Raw genomic sequence first — 12484 nt, 5'->3', positions numbered from 1 at the left:
TCACCCATCAGCTGGACCTATTCAAGTGAATAGGAGTAGAGCTGCAGTAACCCAGCACGACCCCTATACAGTGTACGGAGCCTTCTGCTTCCGGCACCGACCACTGCATAACTTCCGGTGCCCGGAGGCAGCCGCAACAGCTGATCGGTGAGGGGTTTCGGGTGCCACACCCCCACCAATCATATACTGATGACCTATCTTGTGGATAGGTCATCAGTATGAAAAAACGCCCCCTGCCTGAATTCCTTTTAAAGGAAAACGCCAGACACTATTTTACACTGTAATTCATGACACAGGGATTCAAAGAACACCAAAGAGAATTCCTACGTCGGGCATCTCCCCTCTGGCCCTGCACTCGGCGTTAAACAATGTATCAGTTTTGCTCAGAGTGTTCCACTTCAGGACCACCCACTAGATATTTGTCCACGTTTGCTGGACTTTGTGCAGAACTGACTTATATTTATGTCTATTTTTTTTCTGGCGATGGGGTTCCATGTGGGGGACACAAACACCCTGATCCGGATGCTACAAACAGCCTCTGGTCCAGGTGACATCACTGGGGCCAGAATGGTTCAGGTCCCAATCAAGTCATCATTGTACTCAGAGGGAAAGTTTGTTGCAGTAACACATTTTCCCATTTTACTGTATGAAATCCTGTGTCCTCCCGTCTCCTGAGTGAGATCTCAGGAGAGAGAAAGAAGATGTTACATAGAACAGACTTATATTTGGCTGAAAGTAATTAGTTATTAACCCCTTCCTGCCTGCTCCAGTTAAATTAATGGGCTACTGGTGTAGTCCTCGCTCCTGCGCACAATGCCATCAACTGATTGGGGCTGTCATTTTAACAATGTGATGTGATAGTAAACTGAAGTATAATATCATTGTTTTGAGAGCGGTCATCTTATACTAAAATGGAGGCTTTGCTCTTATAGTGCCTTATGTGTACTAAATAAAAAAAAAACCCCTTTAGGCTCAATGCACACGATGCGTATTATGTGCGATTTTACAGCGCGGATTTGCATGCGACAAATCCGCGGTGCGTATATTAAAATCTGCAGCATGTCATTTTACCTTGCGTTTCCGCTTGCAAATTGTATCTGCCTAGTTCTAAGGAAAAAATCTGACTGCGCTATTGATTCCGTCAAAACAACGGAACCCTGTCACGACGTTCAATCAATCGATGGTGATTCAAGTGGAAGCTGAGGTTTCCGTTTGCTTTCCCGTTGAGGAGCTAAGCCGACGGAACCCCTAAACGGAAGGGCAACACTTATGTGAACAGGCCCTAAGTAGTACTAAATGAGCTTGGTAGCATGTGAGTTGTTTTGTATCTGCTGGAAAGCACATCTAAAATGTAAATGTGTTGTAGAACAGAATAATACTTCTTTGGTCTTCAGAGAAGACGATAACAATGGCAACAGTGGTGAAGTTACTACTTGTAAACCTACTATTTACAACTGTGCGCACCCTGGTAATACTATGCAAACATGGTAGAAAGATAAGAATCTTTGCACAAAGGGCTCTTGTCTGATATTCGCAGCGTGAAAAGTGACATCACTGCTCTACGTTATCAGGTATCACACCGGACTTGCTGTTTCCCAGAACACACATTAGCGCTGGTTAGTCCAATAAAATACTATGTTATCTTATTCAAGTTAGCAAAACACTTGGTTGACTGTGACCAAAACAATTGCATAGGACCATGTTAGTGCATCTGGTGTATGGTTGTCTGTATAGCTTTGTTCTTCACTCAGCAGAATAGTTGTTTGCCGTTTCAGTCATTTAGTACACCGTTCATTCACAGTTGTGGTTCTGTCTTCTTTAGACAACCCTGTCTTATATGTGCTATTAGGGCATGTTGGGCTAAAAGAGGGGATCTGGAGTACCACAGAGCATCTATTGAAAACAATGGAAAAAAATTACTGTGCATGTCACTATGATGGGAATTCAACAGAAGACAGAACTCAATCTTGAGAAATTGTCATGAATGGAGAACTCAGTCCTCATTCAGGTCATTGCTTGTTAGTTGAAGTGGTAGTTCTGGGATAGGGATTTAAGAGATGGTCTATGGCAGATAATATGCTTGTTTGAAGATGTGAAACTACATAATGTTCCATTTGATGGCATTAAGAGTAGAAAAGTGTGGCTTTGCTTATGGTTGGAAATTCCAGAGGAGGGGACCGGCGTGAGAGAGATGAATATTTTGACTGGTGGATTTGACTGTACATAGGAGAGGTGGTACTCTGTTTAAAGAGGCTCTGTCCCCACATTATAAGTCTTCTACATAATGTGATCGGTGCTGTAATGTAATGTTTTATTTAGAAAAATGATCATTTTTGAGGAAGTTATGAGCTATTTTAGATTTATGCTAATGACTTTCTTAATACCCAACTTGGCGTTTTTTTTTAGCTTTAGACAAAGTGGGCGTTGTAAAGAAGTATATGACGCTGACCAATCAGCGTCATACACTTCTCTCCATTCATGTACTTAGCACATAGTGATCCTGCGAGATCACGATGTGCTGTCACTTACTCACACATTAACGTTACTGAAGTGTCTTGAGAGTGAATAGACGTTGCTTCCAGCCAGGACGCGATGTCTATTCACAATCCCAACACTTCGGTAACATTTGTGTCGGACTTAATGACAGCAAGCGTGATCTTGCGAGATTATGCTTGCTGTCATTAAGTCCCACACAAACGTTACCGAAGTGCCGGGATTGTGAATAGACATCGCGTCCTGGCTGCAGGTGATGTCTATTCACTCAAAAGACACTTCAGTAACGTTAATGTGTGAGTAAGTGACAGCACATCGTGACCAACGCAAGATCACTATGTGCTGAGTACATGAATGGAGAGAAGTGTATGACGCTGATTGGTCAGCGTCATACACTTCTCTTCACAACGACCACTTGGTCAAAAGATAAAAAAACGCCCAGTTTGGCATTAAGAAAGTCATTAGCATAAATCTAAAATAGGTCATAACTCTTTTTTTCTAAATAAAAACCACTGCTGTTATCTACATTACATCGCCAATCACATTATGTAGCAGATAGGCCACTTATAATGTGGTGACAGTGCCTCTTTAATGGTAGGCTACAGAGATGGATGCTGCAGAAGTCTAGCTATATCACCTCTTGCACATATAATGGTCCTAGTGAATGTATATTGAATCATCGTAAAGTATATTTGCAGGTTAATGTCTTTTGCCATCAAGCATTAATCCTATAGTTTGACATCATAAATTTGTGAAACCTCCTGCATATGTCAAGCTGTACCAAGGTAACCGTGCCTGTCACTATAAGGGAGATGCAGCAGACGAATGAACTTTATCTTGGGAAAAAGGCTTAAATAGGATCAATAGAATCAAAACTCTAAAAAATGTATCTAAAAATGTATCTAATTAAAAAAGAGGTCCAAGATTAGGGGAGGATGTCCAAGGGATAGTTCACACAGCATTTTTTGTCATGTAGAAAACATCTGCCTCAAAATTTCTGAAGGAATTTCGAGGCGATTTTGTATTGGCAGCGTTTTTTACGCTTTGTTTCGCCTTTTTTTGCAGCGTTTTATGCCTTGCGTTTTTTTAGCTGTTAAATCTAATGAAAAAAAAAACACTCGAAGTAAGAGCATGCCACTTTTTTTTCCCACAAGCGGCCAACAGCCATTCTGGAGAAAAACCCCTGCCTTCCATTGAAATCAACGGGGGGCGGTTTAGGGAGTTTATTGGCGTTGATTCCGACACAGTTTCCGGGTCAAATTCAGCACCAAAGAACGTAGTGCGACCACCACTAAGGCCACATTCACACGACACTGGAAAAAAAATGGCCATTAAAAAACTGATCAACTGTCAGTTTTTCATGCCCATTTTGTATCAGTGTCTCCAAATTTTCATCCATTTCCATTCCGTCTGTCCAATTATAATGGCCGCTTGTCATCTGTTTGCCATCCTTTTTTTCATGGCCGTTAAAAAAACTGATGGATTTAATTTGTTGGTTTTATTCTCCAAACTCCCTGAAAACAACACAGTTCCCACGTAGATAGTGCTACAATGACCCTGTAGATAATGCCACAGTGCCCACATATAAAGTGACATAGTGCCCACATGTAAAGTACCAGTGCCCTCATAGTGCCACAGTGCCCACGTAGATAACACAACAGTGTCCCCTGTAGTGTCACACCCCATATAGTGCCACAGTACCCAAGTAGATAGCGCCACACCCCTGTAGTTAGCGCCACACCCCTTTAGATAGCACCCCCCCCCACTGTAGATAGAACCCCCCCACTGTAGATAGAACCCCCCACTGTAGATAGCACCACCGCCACTGTAGATAGCACTATCCCCACTGTAGATAGAACCCCCCACTGTAGATAGCACTACCCCCACTGTAGATAGCACTACCCCCACTGTAGATAGCACCACCCCTCACTGTAGATAGCACCCCCCCACTGTAGATAGCACCACCCCTCACTGTAGATAGCACCACCCCTCACTGTAGATAGCACCCCCCCCCCACTGTAGATAGCACCAGCCCCACTGTAGATAGCACCACCCCCACTGTAGATAGCACCACCCCTCACTGTAGATAGCACCACCCCCCACTGTAGATAACACCACCCCCCACTGTAGATACCACCACCCCCCACTGTAGATACCACCACCCCCCACTGTAGATACCACCACCCCCCAATGTAGATAGTAGTCTCCATTGTAGAAAGCACCTCCCGTAAATGACACCTCCCCCTGTAGATAGCACCCTCCCATGTAGATACCACCCCCACATGTAGATAGCACCCCCTGTAGATAGCAGCGGCCCGTAGATAGCACCCCCCCCATGAATGGCACCTCCCCCAGTAGATAGCGCCACTGTAGCTACCTGTAGGAGCGGAATCCCTCTGGCCGGGTTTCACTCCTAGAGGGAGCCCCTGATGTCTCTGTCCATATATGGACAGTGACGCCTGGGGCTTCTCCTGTAGCGGAATCCCCTGGCCAGAGCGTCGATCGGTGATTCCGCTCTGGCAGGGGATTCCAGAGGTAGCCACTGACGTCACTGTCCATAAATGGACAGTAATGGCAGGGGCTTCTGCAGTAGCGGAATCCCCCTGGCCAGAGCGTCAGTGGGGATTCCGCTCCTACGAGCTACAACGGCGCTATCTGGGGGGGGGGTGACATCTACGGGGAGGGCACTATCTACAGGGGGGTCAGACGGACACAGGAGTCCCCGGCCAGAGATCTTGCGATGCTCTGGCTGGAGACTCCACAGTTGAAAGCCCGACATGACTGTCCAATAATGGACAGTAATGTCAAGGGCTTCCCCGGGCACAGCGCTCAAAGTAGCGCTATGTGCAGGAATCCTCGGCCAGGATCAGTTTTTACTGGCCGTTACAAGGATTGATTCCTAAAAAACAGCCAATAAAAACTGATCCATTGACTTCTATTTTTTGACGGACAGTTTTCACGGGCCGTTAAAAAAACTGCCGTGTGAATACACCCATAGAACTTCATTGTTCTGAAAACGGCCGTGCGACGGCCGTAACATAATCGGCCGTCGCACGGCTGTTTATCACTGTTGTGTGCATGTAGCCTTAATCTGGAGTCACACATGCACTTTTCGGGGCAGTTTTTCAAGCCAAAGCCAGAAATGGATCCAAAAAGAAGGAAAAGATTAAAGGAAAGACCGATATGTCTCCTCTGTTTTGTATCCACTTCTGTGTTTGGCTCTAAAAACTGCATGTGTGATTCTAGTTCACCTGAGGATGAAAACATAGATGATTGCTTTCCCCAAGAGACAGTCAGACTGCCCCTAGACTGATTACCTGTATACACATACATATACTGATATGTACCTAATTTGTATGGACACGTAATCAAGCCTTTAATCATTTCCTGATTTATTACCTAATTTATTTTTTTATTTTCACAGTAAGGTGACTAAAAACAACCAATTTATCAACATGACAGTAATTAGTTAATGTTAAGAGCCATTTACACAATGCAATTTTCTTGCACCACCAGTTAGAGATAGCCAACTCCTGAAATTGTTACACCATATGGCTGGCCCCCAATACACATTACACCTTTTTGTATTGAATTGTAAAGCTAATGCATTTTACACACAATCTTGGTCTTCTGATGTGTCCATTTTACTGTACTGTCTTAGCAGGGATATATAGGTGTAAACTAGGGAATAATAGGGTTTTCCTATTATAAATGAAAATTTGTCTACTCTGGGCAAACTCTTGGTGAAGACATTGTGTGATCAATAATGTGTTCAAAGGTTCTTCTTGATTGGATTGGGATATAGCTGTGAATCACTTCATGTCCTGCTGGTCATCATTTAACGGGAATGTGTCATCAGAAAATGACCAATTGTTAAAATCCCATTTAATGTTAAACAATTTTTTCAGAATTTTTGATGTTTTTTTTTAAATTTTCTGTCATTTTCTATCGTAAAAAAATAATTCTAAAATCTTGCAGTTTTCACTCTGGCCACTGAGCCTCATAATAGACTGACCCTTCCTGTTCTGTAGAGATCACTTTTCAGCAGTTATCTCATTATTATCACAGGCAGGATTACACTGACAGGTAACACCTCTATATAGATAACACAGGATCCTCCAGTCATAAGAGACGGACACTTCCTGTTCTGAAGAGATCACTTCTCAACAGTCTTCTCATTATCATCACAGTGAGGATTACAATGACAGGTACCACCTATATATAGATAACACAGGATCCACCATTGACATACAGCTCCTCCCCCGCCCTGCAAAATGACCGCTGCACAGGTCACAGAGTATGCGTAGAAAACTATCCCATAGAAGTCAATGGCCCCCCTCCTGTTCACAGGTCCCTATGGTCTTTGTGATTGCTGTAAAGCAAATCTCTAAATGCTGTTAACAGCAGCTCAGGCAAGATGGCTGCCCCTATTATCATGTACAAAAAATAGAATAAAAAAAATCTACAATCAAAAAAATAAAAACAGATCACAAAAAAAATTATGTTTCACTACCTGGTTTTAATTAGGAAAAAATATATAGGTGATACTTTCCCTTTAAAGAGGATTTCGAATCTTGACAAGTGATGGTATATTGCAAGGATTTGCCATCACATGCTGATTTTTTGGGGGTCAGACTAAGATTGCACGTATCATGAGGCCCCTTTGACAGTACCGAAGCTTCTTTGCTGATATATTATGACTTCTAATTTCAGGCCCAAAGCATGAGGTCACACTGCTGATGATAACACGTCCCCTTCTGATTTCAGGCTTGTCAAAGTTGACATCAGTTATCAGAAAAATAGGATAAACTTCCTAGTCTTGTTTCATCAGTGTAATAACTGCTGTCAAAAATCTGAATAATAGTAGTAGTAATAATATGTGGAAATGTCAGTATATGGCTTGGTGATATATACGTGCATATGTCAGGCATATTTTGGTCATATTATTAATGTCATATTAGATGTATTATATTGTGTTTAGTTTTTTTGCTTAACAAAGGATGTCAGCTTCTCTAGCGCCATCTTCATATGCATCTTTTTTCTTAGTTAATAGCAGCAAACGCTGCAGATAATCGGTGCCACGGTGGCGCGCTCAATGTGTTTGGAAAAAAAATGATGAATACATTTCAGACGTCCCCAAGACACTAGGGAACCTTTTACAATGTTCAGACAGGATCACAAATGGCTCCTGCAAGTACTTCCACCCTATATCTGCACTTCCTGGTGGGAGATGTGATGTCATGGATGTTGTGCTGCTTATATCTGTGGCTGAATTATACCAAGACTTGTTGTCATAGCAACACATGGTGCGCAAATGTAATTCTAGAAAAGCACTGAATAGAAATAAGAACAATGTAGAAGTACAATGCCATGCTGCAGCTGCACGCAGGCTCCCTATATGTATTACAATAATCCAGGTACCATACCTTCATCTTCTAGTAAAGGATGTCACAATAAAGAGCAACAGTAAACAAATGCCCATGTGCCGCTTCTATTACCAGATATAGTCATATTTTGTGTAGGGCTGTATCTGTGTTCTTCTCATAATCTACATGAAGCTTTGATCTGAATAGTATTCTCGCATTAAGAGGGTAGTCGGCTTGCAGTACAGAATGAGATCAATTAAAAATGTAAATAAAAAATAAGAAGAATTTAAAAAAAAGGTAACCTAAGCTCGGTTCACACTGGTTTTGTCTCTAGGTTATTTTGTTCTGTCCTTAATTTGAAAGAATGTAGAGAAATATTTCCATCAATGTCCCGTTCATTTTTCATGGCCACAATAGCATAGTCACTATATTATCCTATCCTCTAAAAAGAAAAAAAAATAATGGAAATGTGCCGGATTGCATCAAAGGGTTTTTCCCACGAGGGACGTTTATGACATATCCACAGGATATGTCATAAATGTCAGATAGATGCGGGTCCCACCTCTCTAGAACGGGGCCCCCTAAAGCCCCATTCTAGCTTTGTCTGCTATCGCTGACTCCCGGCCACTTCCTGACTTTATGGTCGGGAGTTATGAAAACAGCGTAGCACGCTGAGCTACGCTGTTTCCGTATCTCCCATAGTAGTGAATAGCTGTTTCGGAAGCAGCGTAGCATGTGATCTACGCTGTTTCCGTAACTGCCATTTAGTTCTATGGGGCTTACGAAAACAGCGTAGCTCAGCGAGTCTTCACCTTCATGGTCGGAAATCAGCCGACACACACAGAGGTAGAATGGGGTTTCTGGGCCCCGTTCTAGAGATAGGTGCGGTTCCCAAAGGTGGGACCCGCATCTATCTGACATTTATGACATATCCTGTGGATATGTCATAAATGTCCCTCGTGGGAAAACCCCTTTAAGGTAAGTACCAGACGTGGCAGAATTGTCACAGATTTTTGGTGCAGATTTGTGTCAGGTTACAGGACACACATGGGGGGCGGGGGGGGGGGGGGGGGTTTGAAAACATTATTCATATGTAGTGGAAAAAATCAGCACAAAATTTAGAGCTTACTCGTGAAATTTTGTGGATTTTTATGTAACAGGCAGATTTTTCTGCAGATTCACTTTGGATTTGCGACAACATCACTGGAGGAAATTATTTGTCACTTCTGGCCTGGGCCTTACAATTAATAGGATCTGTCGCCTGGTTTGCATTTCAGTCCATTGAAAACCAATCCAGATGGAAGCCTCAACACTAATGTGAATAGAGCCTTAATTGAGTCTGTAGGGCTCCTTATCACGAGCATAGCCCACCTCAGACATGAAAAACTACTGTTATCCATGTCCGAGGTGGACCAGTGCGGGACGCGTTGTCACGGATCCCCTACAGTCTATGGAGGGATGTGTGACACGCAGTAAAATAGGACATGTCCTATTTTACAATGGAGCGTTCACACGCTCCGTTGAAACAACGGTCGTGCTAACGTCACCATTGAAATGCATGAGTCCGTGTGACGGCTGTTTAACAACGTGATTTTTCTCGCCCGTTTTGCTTCCGTTGCGGGCAGTGTATCACTTTTTGCATACATTTTTCACTGTCCATCTTAAAAACGGATGAATTTCATTTGTCAATTGTTTGTCTCCCAACCCACTAAAAACACCCACAGGTAGGTCACATGATCGCCCAGTCCCCATTTTCTCATGCTTTCAGAGTATAGAGAGCTTTGTCTGATCCCTCAGCTTCTTTGCATTGATTTCTGGCTTTTTATCTTCTATTTTTCACTTGCTACCATGTCCTCACAACCATTGAACCGTTTACTGCAGCTTTGGCTTCTCAGTAAATCGGACAGCGATCGCAGATGTTGATGCCCTCTGTAGATAGTGCCACCTGTAGCTAGTGCCACAGTGCCCCTGTAGAAAGTACCCCCTATAGATAGTGCCACCTGTAGCTAGTGCCACAGTGTCCCTATAGAAAGTACACCCTGTAGAAAGTACCCCCTGTAGATAGTGCCACCTGTAGCTAGTGCCACAGTGCCCCTGTAGAAAGTACCCCCTGTAGATAGTGCCACCTGTAGCTAGTGCCACAGTGCCCCTGTAGAAAGTACCCCCTGTAGATAGTGCCACCTGTAGCTAGTGCCACAGTGCCCCTGTAGAAAGTACCCCCTGTAGATAGTGCCACCTGTAGCTAGTGCCACAGTGCCCCTGTAGAAAGTACCCTCTGTAGAAAGTACCCCCTGTAGATAGTGCCACCTGTAGCTAGTGCCACAGTGCCCCTGTAGAAAGTACCCCCTGTAGATAGTGCCACCTGTAGCTAGTTCCACCGTGCCCCTGTAGAAAGTACCCCCTGCAGATAGTGCCACCTGTAGATAGTGCCACAGTGCCCCTGTAGATAGTGCCTCCTGTAGATAGTGCCACCTGTAGATAGTGCCACTGTGCCCCTGTATATAGTGCCTCCTGTATATAGTGCCTCCTGTAGATACTGCCTCCTGTAGATAGTGCCTACTGTAGATAGTGCCTCCTGTAGATAGGTCCGCAGTGCCCCCTGTAGACACTGTCACAGTGCCCCCCCCCCCCCCCCCCGTAGGTTAAATTGTCCTTCCCCATGTGCTAGTTAATGAGACCGGGTGATACTATGTCCCTTTCATTTTTCACTATGCGCTGTAAAACTACACACGGCTATTGACACACAATTGTAACAGGAGGAAGGAATGTGCACAAAGCAACCCCATTGGGCGCCCCCCTCAGTCATCAAAATTTTTTGTACTTACACAAAAATCAATGTTCGGGACATTTGCCGCTGTGATTGAAAGGAAACGTCCTGAACATATGCAGAGTGAACGGAGTAGAAACAATGGAAATTAAAATTTTTAATAAAATCTGAAAGCTTTATAAAGGTATTGCTCATATGCGATCTAGAACATCTGGAGATCTTTGTATTAAACATAAGGCATGACACAGTGGGGGAGATGTATTAAAACTGTTACAATGGAAAAGTGAAGTAGTTGCCCCTGACAATCAGATTCCACCCCTCGTTTCACAGGGGCCCTATGGAAAACTTAAGCAGCGACCTGCAACATGGGCAACTACTTGACTTTTCCTTTGCACTAGTTCTGATACATCTCCCCCTATGTGTGCCTAATACTTGGGTTGCATCAATTTTTGTTCTATGCCGCTGTGACTTTTACAACAGAGTGGGCTTTTTTGTATCTTTCAGTGAACAGGAGGACTGCAGCTCAGTAAACAGCTCTACAGCTAGATACACACACAACGGTTACTTGCATTTTCAGTTTATTTTTTCTTGGCATTTTTTGTTTGTTTTTTTCCCAAAAAAAACGCTGTGGTCAGCTGTTCCTTAAAACTCTATGGTAAAATATAAGAAAGCACTACATAAACACCACTTTGGTTTGTGGCATTTTTTGTGGTGTTTTCCTATAACATTCTTTATAGAACTTGAAAAATGGCAGGATAAACACATGCACAAAATGACAAAAAAAAAAAATTCCATTAAAAACCTATGTAAAAATGCATGTTACATGTGAAGGAGGCATACATTTGGCGCTGTAAATTTAGGTAATTACTGCTTTGCAAATTTAGTGTTACCCATATCTCGCTACTTTTTTTCTATAGGTAAATATTGAGGTTGTATCATGGTAATCCTGTGAATTTGCCAAGACTTGTGGGTGATGACACGTCGCTGTGGAGTTCCAGTATTAAAGTGTTGTCCGTTTACAAACTAGGTGAGCACAATTCTAAGCAACAATTCAGAAACAGCCAAGCGCTTCACTTAATGTTCTCACTGTGGTCATGCAGGGAGGGGGAACTTGAGGCTCGGTCCCCCATTCTAGTGATCACTGGGGGTCCCATCGGTGGGGCCCCTAGCGATCAGGCATTTATCAACTACCCTCTGGATAGGTGATAAATGTCAATCTTGGGAGGTCCCTAAGCAACATATATGTTATAGACAAAACCGTTCTAGTCCTGAGAATATAAGATTATATGGCACCGAACAACTTGCATACATTTAGCTAAAAGTTTTCTCTGTTAAGGCCCCATTACACGGGCCAATGATCGGGCCAATGAGCATTCACATGAACGCTCGTTCTCGATCATTGCAGTGTGTAATAAGGTCAACGATCAGCCGGTGAACGAGCAATCGCTGGTTCATCGGCTGATCTGCTCTTTTATACAGAGTTAAAAATCATTTTTGTCAGCAGCACATCTCCCTGTGTAAACAGAGACGTGCTGCCGACATGATAAAAATGTATGGGAACGAGCATTCGTAGTAAGGAGCGCTCGTCCCTATACATATCTAATCATTGCTCCGTGTGATAGGAGAAAACGAGCTCCAATCAACAAGCTGTCTCGTTGATCGGCGCTCGTTTACATGGCCCATGTCGGTACCCTTAGCCTCTGTTCTGTTTTTTGCCTTTAGTTGGTGTATACCTCAGGAAATGCTCCCAACATATTACGAACGCGTCCAAAGGGTATAATAGGCTCGACGTATGCTAATATGTTTGGGCAGTATGCATTGGCATACCTTTTGTGTAACTATATTGAAAAGCATAGTC

At 43.3% G+C, this 12484-nt stretch overlaps 1 protein-coding gene across 6 annotated transcripts in view; it reads left to right on the top strand.

Moving 5' to 3' along the window:
• RIMS4 (regulating synaptic membrane exocytosis 4) overlaps nt 1–12484 on the top strand; it is a 185547-nt gene that overhangs the window by 5417 nt on the left and 167646 nt on the right. For 5 of the 6 annotated variants that reach the window (XM_075845196.1, XM_075845193.1, XM_075845194.1 and 2 more), the window contains one exon: nt 11544–11653. The exons of the other annotated variant lie outside the window; for it this stretch is intronic. The gene's annotated coding sequence lies outside the window, so the exon portion shown is untranslated. The remainder of the gene's footprint in view (nt 1–11543; nt 11654–12484) is intronic. 6 annotated transcript variants of the gene reach the window in all.

Source organism: Rhinoderma darwinii, chromosome 13, assembly GCF_050947455.1.
Source record: "Rhinoderma darwinii isolate aRhiDar2 chromosome 13, aRhiDar2.hap1, whole genome shotgun sequence".
Taxonomy (NCBI): Eukaryota; Metazoa; Chordata; class Amphibia; order Anura; family Rhinodermatidae; genus Rhinoderma; species Rhinoderma darwinii.
This window is presented reverse-complemented; position numbering and strand designations above follow the sequence as displayed.